This window comes from Cherax quadricarinatus, chromosome 67 (assembly GCF_038502225.1).
Source record: "Cherax quadricarinatus isolate ZL_2023a chromosome 67, ASM3850222v1, whole genome shotgun sequence".
Classification (NCBI taxonomy): domain Eukaryota; kingdom Metazoa; phylum Arthropoda; class Malacostraca; order Decapoda; family Parastacidae; genus Cherax; species Cherax quadricarinatus.
Window position 1 is genome coordinate 14760347 of NC_091358.1, and position 14467 is coordinate 14774813.

General features: G+C 46.3%; 1 protein-coding gene across 10 annotated transcripts in view; it reads right to left on the reverse strand.

Moving 5' to 3' along the window:
- Window positions 1-14467, reverse strand: part of LOC128699669 (serine-rich adhesin for platelets-like) — a 1564428-nt gene that overhangs the window by 396172 nt on the left and 1153789 nt on the right. The window lies entirely within an intron of this gene.

Genomic DNA, 14467 nt, shown 5'->3' on the forward strand with positions numbered 1-14467 from the left:
TCTAGTGGTATCAGTGATACAACTAGCCTTCTCTTAGTCTTAGTGGTATCAGTGATACAACTAGCCTTCTCTTAGTAATCCTAGTGGTATCATTGATACAACTAGCCTTCTCTTAGTAGTCCTAGTGGTATCAGTGATACAACTAGCCTTCTCTTAGTAGTTCTAGTGGTATCAGTGATACAACTAGCCTTCTCTTAGTAGTCCTAGTGGTATCAGTGATACAACTAGCCTTCTCTTAGTAGTCCTAGTGGTATCAGTGATACAACTAGCCTTCTCTTAGTAGTTCTAGTGGTATCAGTGATACAACTAGCCTTCTCTTAGTATTTCTAGTGGTATCAGTGATACAACTAGCCTTCTCTTAGTAGTCCTAGTGGTATCAGTGATACAACTAGCCATCTCTTAGTAGTCCTAGTGGTATCAGTGATACAACTAGCCTTCTCTTAGTAGTTCTAGTGGTATCAGTGATACAACTAGCCTTCTCTTAGTAGTCCTAGTGGTATCAGTGATACAACTAGCCTTCTCTTAGTAGTCCTAGTGGTATCAGTGATACAACTAGTCTTCTCTTAGTAGTTCTAGTGGTATCAGTGATACAACTAGCCTTCTCTTAGTAATCCTAGTGGTATCAGTGATACAACTAGCCTTCTCTTAGTAATCCTAGTGGTATCAGTGATACAACTAGCCTTCTCTACTTAGTCTTAGTGGTATCAGTGATACAACTAGCCTTCTCTTAGTAATCCTAGTGGTATCAGTGATACAACTAGCCTTCTCTTAGTAATCCTAGTGGTATCAGTGATACAACTAGCCTTCTCTTAGTAGTCCTAGTGGTATCAGTGATACAACTAGCCATCTCTTAGTAGTCCTAGTGGTATCAGTGATACAACTAGCCTTCTCTTAGTAGTTCTAGTGGTATCAGTGATACAACTAGCCTTCTCTTAGTAGTTCTAGTGGTATCAGTGATACAACTAGCCTTCTCTTAGTAGTTCTAGTGGTATCAGTGATACAACTAGCCTTCTCTTAGTAGTCCTAGTGGTATCAGTGATACAACTAGCCTTCTCTTAGTAGTCCTAGTGGTATCAGTGATACAACTAGCCTTCTCTTAGTAGTCCTAGTGGTATCAGCGATACAACTAGCCTTCTCTTAGTAGTCCTAGTGGTATCAGCGATACAACTAGCCTTCTCTTAGTAGTCCTAGTGTATCAGTGATACAACTAGCCTTCTCTTAGTAGTCCTAGTGGTATCAGTGATACAACTAGCCTTCTCTTAGTCTTAGTGGTATCAGTGATACAACTAGCCTTCTCTTAGTCTTAGTGGTATCAGTGATACAACTAGCCTTCTCTTAGTCTTAGTGGTATCAGTGATACAACTAGCCTTCTCTTAGTCTTAGTGGTATCAGTGATACAACTAGCCTTCTCTTAGTAGTCCTAGTGGTATCAGTGATACAACTAGCCTTCTCTTAGTAGTCCTAGTGTATCAGTGATACAACTAGCCTTCTCTTAGTAGTCCTAGTGGTATCAGTGATACAACTAGCCTTCTCTTAGTAGTCCTAGTGGTATCAGTGATACAACTAGCCTTCTCTTAGTAGTCCTAGTGGTATCAGTGATACAACTAGCCTTCTCTTAGTAGTCCTAGTGTGTCAGTAATACAACTATCTATACGAATAAACAAAGAATGGACGGGGGTTCGAACCGTGTTATTCTCTTGTAGCAACACAATACTGTATCACCGAGCCACAAAATTTACAATAGCAATATCTTAAAAACAACACTTCTATGACATGTTTATATCCGCGGTACCAACTGTGACAGAGGAGATTAGACACGTACCTCCACCAAGAGCCAGATCAATCAGCCTGTGATGGATATGTGAGCCAGCAGGCCGCCGCTGGTATCCCCTGGCAGCCTGATGAGAGTAAGACACATGTGCAACATCTGGGTATCTTTATTGTAGACGTTTCGCCATCCAGTGGCTTTATCAATACAAATTCTAGGACATAACTTGAAGACAGTAGAACTATGTACAGAAGATGAGGTAATCAGTCCCTCAACCTAGGAGTAGGTGCAAACAGCACCATAGTCCTAGAATTTGTATTGATAAAGCCACTGGATGGCGAAACGTCTACAATAAAGATACCCAGATGTTGCACATGTGTCTTACTCTCATCTTGTCGGTATTATATACCATTCGTACACAACTTGTCAGACACTGCAACATCATGGAATCTTAATTCTGAGGACATGTACATAACCTTCACGACTACGACAACTATTACTACAACTAACCCATCTCTTTGGGAAGGACCTACTTCCACTGGGGAATCCCGCCTACCAGTGACTATGCCCTCGTCTGCTACACCTGACGTTACTATATAAGCGCCAGGATTCTTTCTTCTGCTTCACAATCTCCACGACTATGGTGCTGTTTGCACCTACTCCTAGGTTGAGGGACTGATTACCTCATCTTCTGTACATAGTTCTACTGTCTTCAAGTTATGTCCTAGAATTTGTATTGATAAAGCCACTGGATGGCGAAACGTCTACAATAAAGATACCCAGATGTTGCACATGTGTCTTACTCTCATCTTGTCGGTATTATATACCATTCGTACACACCCTGGCAGCCTGTTGGCCGCCAGACTGTCAGGCCAGCACCAGACAAGCCTGGCCGAGCTGTGGGAGTAAAACTCTCGAAATCATTGAAGGTGACCCTCAGTACACTAAGAGACAACATAATAAGTGCCAAGGTCCCAAGACTGCTCAACTGCCTCCTGGAATACATAAGGGAACTTACCAATAGACCCCTGGCTGTCTTCAAGAAAGGGCTGGACAGGCACCTAAAGTGACCAGCCTGGCTGTGGTTCGTACGTTTGTTTGCGTGCGGCCAGCAGTAACAGCCTGGTTGATCGGCCCCTAATCCACCGCGAGGCCCGGTCTATGACCGGGCCGTATCAGTTATCTGCCTGCCCGGATAGCTGCCCAGATGCTGCCAGCGGCCTGCTGGCAGCTAGCTGCAACAGTCTGGTTGGCCAATTAAGGATTTGTTTTTGTATTTAGTTACCACTGAGATATTGTGACATACTCACCTCTCATCACTGAGGAGCTGACACCAGGTACACAGTGTTGACACCAGGTGCACAGCACTGACACCAGGTGCACAGCGCTGACACCAGGTGCACAGCACTGACACCAGGTGCACAGCGCTGACACCAGGTACACAGCACTGGCACCAGGTACACAGCACTGACACCAGGTACACAGCACTGGCACCAGGTACACAGCACTGACACCAGGTACACAGCACTGACCCCAGGTACACAGCACTGGCACCAGGTACACAGCACTGACACCAGGTACACAGCACTGGCACCAGGTACACAGCACTGACACCAGGTACACAGCACTGACCCCAGGTACACAGCACTGGCACCAGGTACACAGCATTGACTGACACCAGGTACACAGCACTGACACCAGGTACACAACACTGACTGACACCAGGTACACAGCACTGACTGACACCAGGTACACAGCACTGACACCAGGTACACAACACTGACTGACACCAGGTACACAGCTTCGAGACTGGATACGATCAAACCTGGAAGCCAAAACTTAGTATAATGCGTCAAGAACCGGAACCCGAAGCTATAACACAACTTCTGCAAGCACAACTATGTGATTTCACACTGGTAGATACAATGCTTTGGGAGGGAGATTTTGATCCAGGGAAGGAGAGGGTAACTCCTTACCTGAATCAAGAGCCCTGGACAACATAAAAGGGAGTTATCGGCTAATATGACCTAATTCAGGTCTTCACTTGAGGAAGAAGTGCTATCTACTACCACTTGAGGGATCACTTGTACTCTGGAGTGTAAGCAGGTGCAGCAGGAGCAGGAATAGCAGTAGGAGGAGGAGGAGGAGCATGAGCAGGAGGAAGAAGACGACGAGATGTGTGATGGAGTGTGTGTGGAGGTGATGGAGTGTGTGGGAGTGATGGAGTGTGTGTGAGTGATGGAGTGTGTGTGTGGGAGTGTGTGAGAGTGACTGACTGTGTGGTGGAGTGATTGACTGTGTGCATGGGAGTGATGGGATGTGTGTGGGAGTGGAGTGTGTGTGTGGAAGTGATGGGGGGTGTGTGGAAGTGATGGGGTGTGTGTGGGAGTGATGGGGTGTGTGTGGGAGTGGGGTGTGTGTGAGTGATGGAGTGAGTGGAATGTGTGTGGGAGACATGAACTATGTGTCTGAGTGATAGTGTGGGAGTGGTGGAGCGTGAGTGATGGAGTGTATTTAGGAGTGGAGTGTGTGGGGGAGTGGAGTGTGTGTGTTTGGGAGTGATGGAGTGTGTGTGTGAGTGACAGATGTTGCAAAGGACCTCTACAAGACCTTCTTCACGGCTGCTACAACTAACTCATCGCTATGGGAAGGACCTACTTCCACTGGGGAATCCCGCCTACCAGTGACTATGCCCTCGTCTACTACCCGTCCCTATCCACTGACGCCTATATAACCGCCAGTCTTCTTGCCTTTGCTCCAGATTCTCCTCCACCACGATGCTGTGAACACTAACTCCAAGGCTGAGGGACTGATTACCTCATCTTTTATATATAGTTCTACTGTCTTCTAATTCTGTCCTAGAATCTGTATTAATAAAGCCACTGGATGGCGAAACGTCTACAATAAAGATATCCAGATGTTGCACATGTGTCCTAACTTTCATCTTCACTTTCGTCAGCCCTTGATACTGTTGCAGCCGTTGGTGGGGGGGGGGCGGCTTGCCTTGGCAGAGGTGGAGTGAATGATGGGTGGAGTATGGGTGGTGGGTACAAAGGGGTTTATGGGTAGAGGAGGATGGGTGGTAGGTGGTTGGAGATTAAGGACAATTCACATCCAGTAGTGGGGTCACTTGATTTAACTTTTAAACTTCCTTCTCAGGAAGAAACAAATACCATGTCTTCCTGGGTATTTAAGTATGTCCACCGTCCTATTCCTCCCAGAGCCTTAAATTCACTGCCCACTTGTATTATATTATTTATATTGCTATGTCTACATGCTGTCTGCACTCATTGTTTACTTCCACTTCTTTGTCGACATCTGGCAATAATTCGCAAGTTCTGTTCGACCATATATAACACCCATATATTACACCATTTACTATACACTATGAACTGGTTATTGTTTGCAAGATCAGTATATCATTGCACGTTAATACTGTTATCACTCGCTATATGACGATAGTTCAAGCAGGTGCAGGCCCTCCAAGCCTCTCTTTTATTTCTATTTATTTTTTTTATTCAATTCAATTTTCAAAGTACTTTCACTATTTGGGAACCTCATTCTCCGACACACTGTAATTCACAACCAAACTTTTTCTCTAAATAAGGGCAAATAATCACGCGCTATATTGTGATAACCCGAGAGCACTGTGTGGAAGCACGTAATAATAATAACAATAATAATAATAATAATAATAATAATAATAATAATAATAATAATAATAATAATATCTTAATTTCTACATGTACAAGGTATACAGACCATAGCTGACATCAATGACATATTACTATATAGAAAGCCCCTTGTTATGCTGAACATTTCGAGTATTTAAATTAGGGCAATTTTGTCCCAAGATGCGACGCACACCGGTCGACTAACACCCAGGTACCCATTTTACTGATAGATGAACAGGGACAGCAGGTGTCTTACGGAAACTGAATTCTGTGCTACGCCCTGATCCTACTGACTTCCTCTCACTGATCCACGTTCACTTCTAGTCACACACAATTTCCTACAGTGACACCATAACCAGTAACAGCCGTTATGGGGACACTGGTTGAGGCACGGCACTCTACACTTGACACTATATTTTAATTTTTTTCTCTTAAGTGCTCACTGACATTTCCTTTATGTGGGTTTTGGAATGAGTATATTCACTTTATGGGTTTTACGCGCTTATTTTCCTCGCTCTGTCCCCTCTGGGACCCTCAGAAAAGCGGAAATTTGACGGAGCTCAAACACGCGTGACCGCAGCCATCAACACCAATGGGAGTGATGGAGTGTGTGTGGGAGTGATGGAATGTGTGTGTGGGAGTGATGGAGTGTGTGTGTGTGTGTGGGAGCGATGGAATGTGTGTGTGGGAGTGATGGAGTGTGTTGGGGAGTGACAGTGTGTGTTGGGGAGTGACAGTATGTGTGTAGGGGTGATGGAGAGTGCGTGGAAGTGATAGTGTGTGTGTGGAGGGGTGATAGTGTGGAGGAGTGACGGAGTGTGTGCGTGAGTGGGAGGGTGTGAGAGTGTATAAGAATGTGTGGGGAATGATATACACTTGACGAGTTTCGAGAGTTTTTCTACTCTCGGAGCCCGGCCATGGGCCTGGCCAACCAGGCTGTTGCTGCTGGAGGCCCGCTGACCCACATATCCATCACAATCTGGTTGATCTCGAACCTGGTGAAGGTACTTGTCCAGTTTCCTCTTGAAGCCTCCTCACTTGTTCTAGCCGTATTTCTGATATCTTCTGGTAAAATATTGAATAGTCTGGGACCCCAGGATGTTGATACAGTGTTCTCTTATTGTATCCATTGCAACCCTGCTTTTCACCGAGTTTATTTTGCACTTCCTCCCATATCTCTCATTCCAGTATGCTGTTATGGCAGTGTACAGATTTGGGACCAGGCCCTCGAGTACTTTCAAGGTATATATTATCATGTATCTCTCTCCCCTCTGCTCTAGTGAGTACATATTTAGGACTCTGGAGCGTTCCGAATAATTTAAATATTTTATAGGGACTGTGTGGGCCGTAAATGATCTCTGTATATGTTACAGCTCTAATATATCTCTTGCCCTCAAAGAAGCCGTCAACACTGAACAATACTCCAAGCAAGAGAGCACAAATGATTTGAAAAACATCATCATTGGCACTATATCCCAAGTTTTGAATATTCTCATTATCCTTTACATCATTTTTCTGGCTGTCGTGAAGCTTGCTTTAATGTGTTTTTTGAAAGGTCAGCCGACACAGTTACTCCCAGGTCTTTCACGTGTTCCTTTTGTTTTACTTGGTGATCCTCTCGAGTTTTGTATACAATGTCCCTTCTGTGTTTTTCATTCTTTCCTTACCTAAGCAGCTGAAACTTTATCACCAATGAACGTCTTGTTCTCCACTGCCCACTGGAAAACACTTCTCATATCTTCCTGCAATTTTTTCAATGTCTTCTATTGAGGTGACTTTCATGTTTATTTCAGTGTCGTCTGCAAATGATAATACAGAACAGTAGCAAGTGTTTTTATCTATATCGGGTGTAGGACTATGTCTGGAGGTTGTGTAGGAGTGTGTCTGGAGGTTGTGTAGGAGTGTGTCTGGAGGTTGTGTAGGAGTGTGTCTGGAGGTTGTGTAGGAGTGTGTCTGGAGGTTGTGTAGGAGTGTGTCTGGAGGTTGTGTAGGAGTGTGTCTGGAGGTTGTGTAGGAGTGTGTCTGGAGGTTGTGTAGGAGTGTGTCTGGAGGTTGTGTAGGAGTGTGTCTGGAGGTTGTGTAGGAGTGTGTCTGGAGGTTGTGTAGGAGTGTGTCTGGAGGTTGTGTAGAAGTGTGTCTGGAGGTTGTGTAGGAGTGTGTCTGGAGGTTGTGTAGGAGTGTGTCTGGAGGTTGTGTAGAAGTGTGTCTGGAGGTTGTGTAGGAGTGTGTCTGGAGGTTGTGTAGGAGTGTGTCTGGAGGTTGTGAAGTGTGTCTGGAGGTTGTGTAGGAGTGTGTCTGGAGGTTGTGTAGGAGTGTGTCTGGAGGTTGTGTAGGAGTGTGTCTGGAGGTTGTGTAGGAGTGTGTCTGGAGGTTGTGTAGGAGTGTGTCTGGAGGTTGTGTAGGAGTGTGTCTGGAGGTTGTGTAGGGGTGTGTCTGGAGGTTGTGTAGTAGGGGTGTGTCTGGAGGTTATGTAGGAGTATGTCTGGAGGTTGTGTAGGAGTGTGTCTGGACGTTGTGTAGGGCTGTGTCTGGACGTTGTGTAGGAGTGTGTCTGGAGGTTGTGTAGGAGTGTGTCTGGAGGTTGTGTAGGAGTGTGTCTGGAGGTTGTGTAGGAGTGTGTCTGGAGGTTGTGTAGGAGTGTGTCTGGAGGTTGTGTAGGAGTTGTGTAGGAGTGTGTCTGGAGGTTGTGTAGGAGTGTGTCTGGAGGTTGTGTAGGAGTGTGTCTGGAGGTTGTGTAGGAGTGTGTCTGGAGGTTGTGTAGGAGTGTGTCTGGAGGTTGTGTAGGAGTGTGTCTGGAGGTTGTGTAGGAGTGTGTCTGGAGGTTGTGTAGGAGTGTGTCTGGAGGTTGTGTAGGAGTGTGTCTGGAGGTTGTGTAGGAGTGTGTCTGGAGGTTGTGTAGGAGTGTGTCTGGAGGTTGTGTAGGAGTGTGTCTGGAGGTTGTGTAGGAGTGTGTCTGGAGGTTGTGTAGGAGTGTGTCTGGAGGTTGTGTAGGAGTGTGTCTGGAGGTTGTGAGGGGTGTGTCTGGGGAGTGTGTCTGGAGGTTGTGTAGGAGTGTGTCTGGAGGTTGTGTAGAAGTGTGTCTGGAGGTTGTGTAGGTGTGTGTCTGGAGGTTGTGTAGAAGTGTGTCTCGAGGTTGTGTAGAAGTGTGTCTGGAGGCTGTGTAGGAGTGTGTCTGGAGGTTGTGTAGGGGTGTCTCTGGAGGTTGTGTAGGAGTGTTTCTGGAGGTTGTGTAGGGGTGTGTCTGGAGGTTGTGTAGGAGTGTGTCTGGAGGTTGTGTAGGAGTGTGTCTGGAGGTTGTGTAGGGGTGTCTCTGGAGGTTGTGTAGGAGTGTGTCTGGAGGTTGTGTAGGGGTGTGTCTGGAGGTTGTGTAGGAGTGTGTCTGGAGGTTGTGTCTGGAGGTTGTGTAGGGGTATGTCTGGAGGTTGTGTAGGGGTGTGTCTGGAGGTTGTGTAGGGGTGTGTCTGGAGGTTGTGTAGGAGTGTGTCTGGAGGTTGTGTAGGGGTGTGTCTGGGGATTGTGTAGGAGTGTTTCTGGAGGTTGTGTAGGAGTGTTTCTGGGGGTTGTGTAGGAGTGTCTCTGGAGGTTGAGAAGGAGTGTTTCTGGAGGTTGTGTAGGGGTGTGTCTGGAGGTTGTGTAGGGGTGTGTCTGGAGGGTGTGTCTGGAGGTTGTGTCTGGAGGTTGTGTACGGGTGTGTCTGGAGGTTGTGTAGGGGTGTGTCTGGAGGTTGTGTAGGGGTGTGTCTGGAGGTTGAGTAGGAGTGTGTCTGGAGGTTGTGTAGGAGTGTCTCTGGAGGTTGTGTAGGAGTGTTTCTGGAGGTTGTGTAGGGGTGTGTCTGGAGGTTGTGTAGGGGTGTGTCTGGAGGGTGTGTCTGGAGGTTGTGTACGGGTGTGTCTGGAGGTTGTGTAGGGGTGTGTCTGGAGGTTGTGTAGGGGTGTGTCTGGAGGTTGAGTAGGAGTGTGTCTGGAGGTTGTGTAGGAGTGTCTCTGGAGGTTGTGTAGGGGTGTGTCTGGGGATTGTGTAGGAGTGTTTCTGGGGGTTGTGTAGGAGTGTCTCTGGAGGTTGTGTAGGAGTGTTTCTGGAGGTTGTGTAGGGGTCTGTCTGGGGGTTGTGTAGGGGTGTCTCTGGAGGTTGTGTAGGAGTGTCTCTGGAGGTTGTGTAGGAGTGTTTCTGGAGGTTGTGTAGGGGTGTGTCTGGGGGTTGTGTAGGGGTGTCTCTGGAGGTTGTGTAGGGGTGTCTCTGGAGGTTGTGTAGGAGTGTTTCTGGAGGTTGTGTAGGGGTCTGTCTGGGGGTTGTGTAGGGGTGTCTCTGGAGGTTGTGTAGGAGTGTCTCTGGAGGTTGTGTAGGAGTGTCTCTGGAGGTTGTGTAGGAGTATTTCTGGAGGTTGTGTAGGGGTGTGTCTAGGGGTTGTGTAGGGGTGTCTCTGGAGGTTGTGTAGGAGTGTGTCTGGGGGTTGTGTAGGAGTGTTTCTTTAGGTTGTGTAGGAGTGTTTCTGAGGGTTATGGAGGAGTGTTTCTGGGGGGTTGTGTACGGGTGTCTGAGGATTGTGTAGGAGTGTTTCTGGGGGTTGTGGAGGAGTGTTTCTGGGGGGTTGTGTACGGGTGTCTGAGGATTATGTAGGAGTGTTTCTGGGGGTTGTGTAGGAGTATTTCTGGGGGTTGTGTAGGGGTGTCTGAGGATTGTCTAGGAGTGTGTCTAGGGATTGTGCAGGAGTGTGTCTGGAGGGTGTGTAGGAGTGTGTCTGGAGCTTGTGAAGGAGTGTGTCTGAGGATTGTGTAGGAGTGTTTCTGGAGGTTGTGTAGGAGTGTTTCTGGGGGTTGTGTACGGGTGTCTGAGGATTGTGTAGGAGTGTTTCTGGGGGTTGTGTAGGAGTGTTTCTGGGGATTGTGTAGGGGTGTCTGACGATTGTGTAGGAGTGTTTCTGGGGGCTGTGTAGGAGTATTTCTGGGGGTTGTGTAGGAGTGTTTCTGGGGGTTGTGTAGGAGTGCTTCTGGGGGTTGTGTAGGAGTGTTTCTGGGGGTTGTGTAGGAGTGTTTCTGGGGGTTGTGTAGGAGTGTATCTGGGGGTTGTGTAGGAGTGTTTCTGGGGGTTGTGTAGGGGTGCGTGTAGGGAAGGGTGAAGGAGTGTGATAAACAGACACAACTCCTCTACACAAAAGAGGCAACAGAGCAACAACAGAACATGTACCGAACATCAACACTTACATGAAATACGATCACAAGTCTTGCAAAGATCACTTTCACGCTAAATTACAACAATGACCTACCATAATTAAGAAGAATCCCATAACAAAAAACTGAAAATCAGAAAATTTTGCAGCTCGGTAATCTTGGTTACCCTGAAGATGACCGTTAGTATACAGCAATACTCCAGCCTGGAGAGACTGTTAGTATACAGCAGTACTCCAGCCTGGAGAGACTGTTAGTATACAGCAGTACTCCAGCCTGGAGAGACTGTTAGTATACAGCAGTACTCCAGCCTGGAGAGACTGTTAGTATACAGCAGTACTCCAGCCTGGAGAGACTGTTAGTATACAGCAGTACTCCAGCCTGGAGAGACTGTTAGTATACAGCAGTACTCCAGCCTGGAGAGACTGTTAGTATACAGCAGTATTCCAGCCTGGAGAGACTTAGTATACAGTAGTACTCCAGCCTGGAGAGACTGTTAGTATACAGCAGTACTCCAGCCTGGAGAGACTGTTAGTATACAGCAGTACTCCAACCTGGAGACACTGTTAGTATACAGCAGTACTCCAGCCTGGAGAGACTGTTAGTATACAGCAGTACTCCAACCTCGAGAGACTGTTAGTATACAGCAGTACTCCAACCTGGAGAGACTGTTAGTATACAGCAGTACTCCAGCCTGGAGACACTGTTAGTATACAGCAGTACTCCAGCCTGGAGACACTGTTAGTATACAGCAGTATTCCAGCCTGGAGAGACTGTTAGTATACAGCAGTACTCCAGCCTGGAGAGACTGTTAGTATACAGCAGTACTCCAACCTGGAGAGACTTAGTATACAGTAGTACTCCAACCTGGAGAGACTTAGTATACAGTAGTACTCCAGCCTGGAGAGACTGTTAGTATACAGCAGTACTCCAGCCTGGAGAGACTGTTAGTATATAGCAGTACTCCAGCCTGGAGAGACTGTTAGTATACAGCAGTACTACAGCCTGGAGAGACTGTTAGTATACAGCAGTACTCCAGCCTGGAGAGACTGTTAGTATACAGCAGTACTCCAGCCTGGAGAGACTGTTAGTATATAGCAGTACTCCAGCCTGGAGAGACTGTTAGTATACAGCAGTACTACAGCCTGGAGAGACTGTTAGTATACAGCAGTACTCCAGCCTGGAGAGACTGTTAGTATACAGCAGTACTCCAGCCTGGAGAGACTTGTTAGTATACAGCAGTACTCCAGCCTGGAGAGACTGTTAGTATACAGCAGTACTCCAGCCTGGAGAGACTGTTAGTATACAGCAGTACTCCAACCTGGAGAGACTGTTAGTATACAGCAGTACTCCAACCTGGAGAGACTGTTAGTATACAGCAGTACTCCAGCCTGGAGAGACTAGTATACAGCAGTATTCCAGCCTGGAGAGACTGTTAGTATACAGCAGTACTCCAGCCTGGAGAGACTGTTAGTATACAGCAGTACTCCAACCTGGAGAGACTGTTAGTATACAGCAGTACTCCAACCTGGAGAGACTGTTAGTATACAGCAGTACTCCAGCCTGGAGACACTGTTAGTATACAGCAGTATTCCAGCCTGGAGAGACTGTTAGTATACAGCAGTACTCCAGCCTGGAGAGACTCCAGCCTGGAGAGACTTAGTATACAGCAGTACTCCAGCCTGGAGACACTGTTAGTATACAGCAGTACTCCAGCCTGGAGAGACTGTTAGTATACAGCAGTACTCCAGCCTGGAGAGACTGTTAGTATACAGCAGTACTCCAGCCTGGAGAGACTGTTAGTATACAGCAGTACTCCAGCCTGGAGACACTGTTAGTATACAGCAGTACTCCAGCCTGGAGAGACTGTTAGTATACAGCAGTACTCCAGCCTGGAGACACTGTTAGTATACAGCAGTACTCCAGCCTGGAGACACTGTTAGTATACAGCAGTATTCCAGTCTGGAGAGACTTAGTATACAGCAGTACTCCAGCCTGGAGAGAAAAATGACTTGAAGAGTGTCATCACTGGCTCGGAATCTCGTCTTGAAAGTTCTTGTTATCCTGTCTATCATTTTCCTTGTGGTAGTAATAACAACACTGTTGTGATCCTTGACTCTGAGATCTTCCCACAACATTACACCTACGTCTCACATACGGAACTTTCACTTTAGTAAATGATTTTAATTCGTCCTGTACTCCATTAGGGTCTTTATTTCCTATATTCTTCCATAGCAGAGCAACTGAAATCTTTCCTTGTTAAACTTTATGGATATTCTGGTGTCATCAGCAGAGAATGTTACAGTGCTGTGATTTATTTTCTTGTGAGTGTCGGATACAAGAATGAGAAACAGAAGCTGGAGAGTACTGTGCTTTGAAGAACAGAGCTTTTTACTGTGGCAGCCTACGACTTCATTCTACTACTAATCTCTGGGTTCTGTCTCTTAAGTTAAATATCCATCTGCCCATTGTACCAGTTATTACTTTGTGTAGTCACACCGAGGTCGCGCTTCACGAGTGCCTTTTCAGAACTAGTGTACACAACATCAGCATTATCGTGTGTCTGAGTGCATCCTGGACACTGCCATAGTGACTAGCTAGCAGTTGTGAAAAGCAGGAACGACCTGCCCCAAACCCATGTAGTCCCGGATTGTGCAATTGCTACGATTCAAGTTGGTACTAATGATTTATAGATTTGTTTTTTGCAAATGCTTTACTGCCACATTTGCAAACTGATTTAATATCTTTTAACGACTGTGGAATGACACTTGTATCCACGCTCCTCCATAAAATACTAAGGCCCCGAGATAATGGTTTCTTGCATATTTTTTTGTTTATGAAGAGGAGTTCCAGGAGTCATGGGCATGTTGTGGACGGCTTCTTCACAGTCAACTGAGGAAAGTACGACATCAGAATTATCGGCGGTGTTTTCAATCTCATGAAAAACTAGTTAGGGTCTCTGATCTGTAGACTGACGAGTTGTTCACTGAACACTAACTTACATCACGACTTCAGCATTTCATTCATTTTCTTACACAAATAACCCGCACATAAAAGAGAGAAGCTTGCGACGACGTTTCGGTCCGACTTGGACCGTCGTCGTAAGCGGGTTATTTGTGTATCGTTCCAGTCACGGTATTGTGCCTTTTTTTGTTATTCATTTTCTTATTGTCATCAGTGCAAGTTTCATTTCCTTAAAGTAAACGTTCTGCACTGAATGTACTTTTTTTTTTCCTGGATTTTGCGTAAGTGAAGTATTTGGGATTTTGTTTAATTTCATTTATGGCTCTTTGCTTCCTCTGACTCTCCTAGGCTCTGTGATTCAATCGCTTTGTGCTCAGTGTTTTCTTTCATTCTTCGGAGAGTCTGCTGCCTTTGAGAAGATTTGTTATCCACTGTCTCCGCTTGTAAAGGGAGCGCCTCACCCAAGCTTGCATTTTCTCCTCCTTTGCAGTAAAGATATGTATCTGGAGCACACTGAACCAAGCCTCCTCCTGAAGAACTGGTTTACATCACCAATGGTCATAGTCTGCCCAGCGTATATCGTTACCCTCACCTTTATTTGGTCCCACTTCATATTTTTCCTGATGAAACTGAATTTGAATTCGCTCTAATGAGTTATCGTGCTTCTCGGACCCAGGCCACAGTGCACACAGCTCTGTACCTTGATTATGTTGTGGTCCCAGGCCACAGTGCACACAGCTCTGTACCTTGATTATGTTGTGGTCCCAGGTCACTGTGCACGCAGCTCTGTACCTTGATTATGTTGTGGTCCCAGGCCACTGTGCACGCAGCTCTGTACCTTGATTATGTTGTGGTCCCAGGTCACTGTGCACACAGCTCTGTACCTTGATTATGTT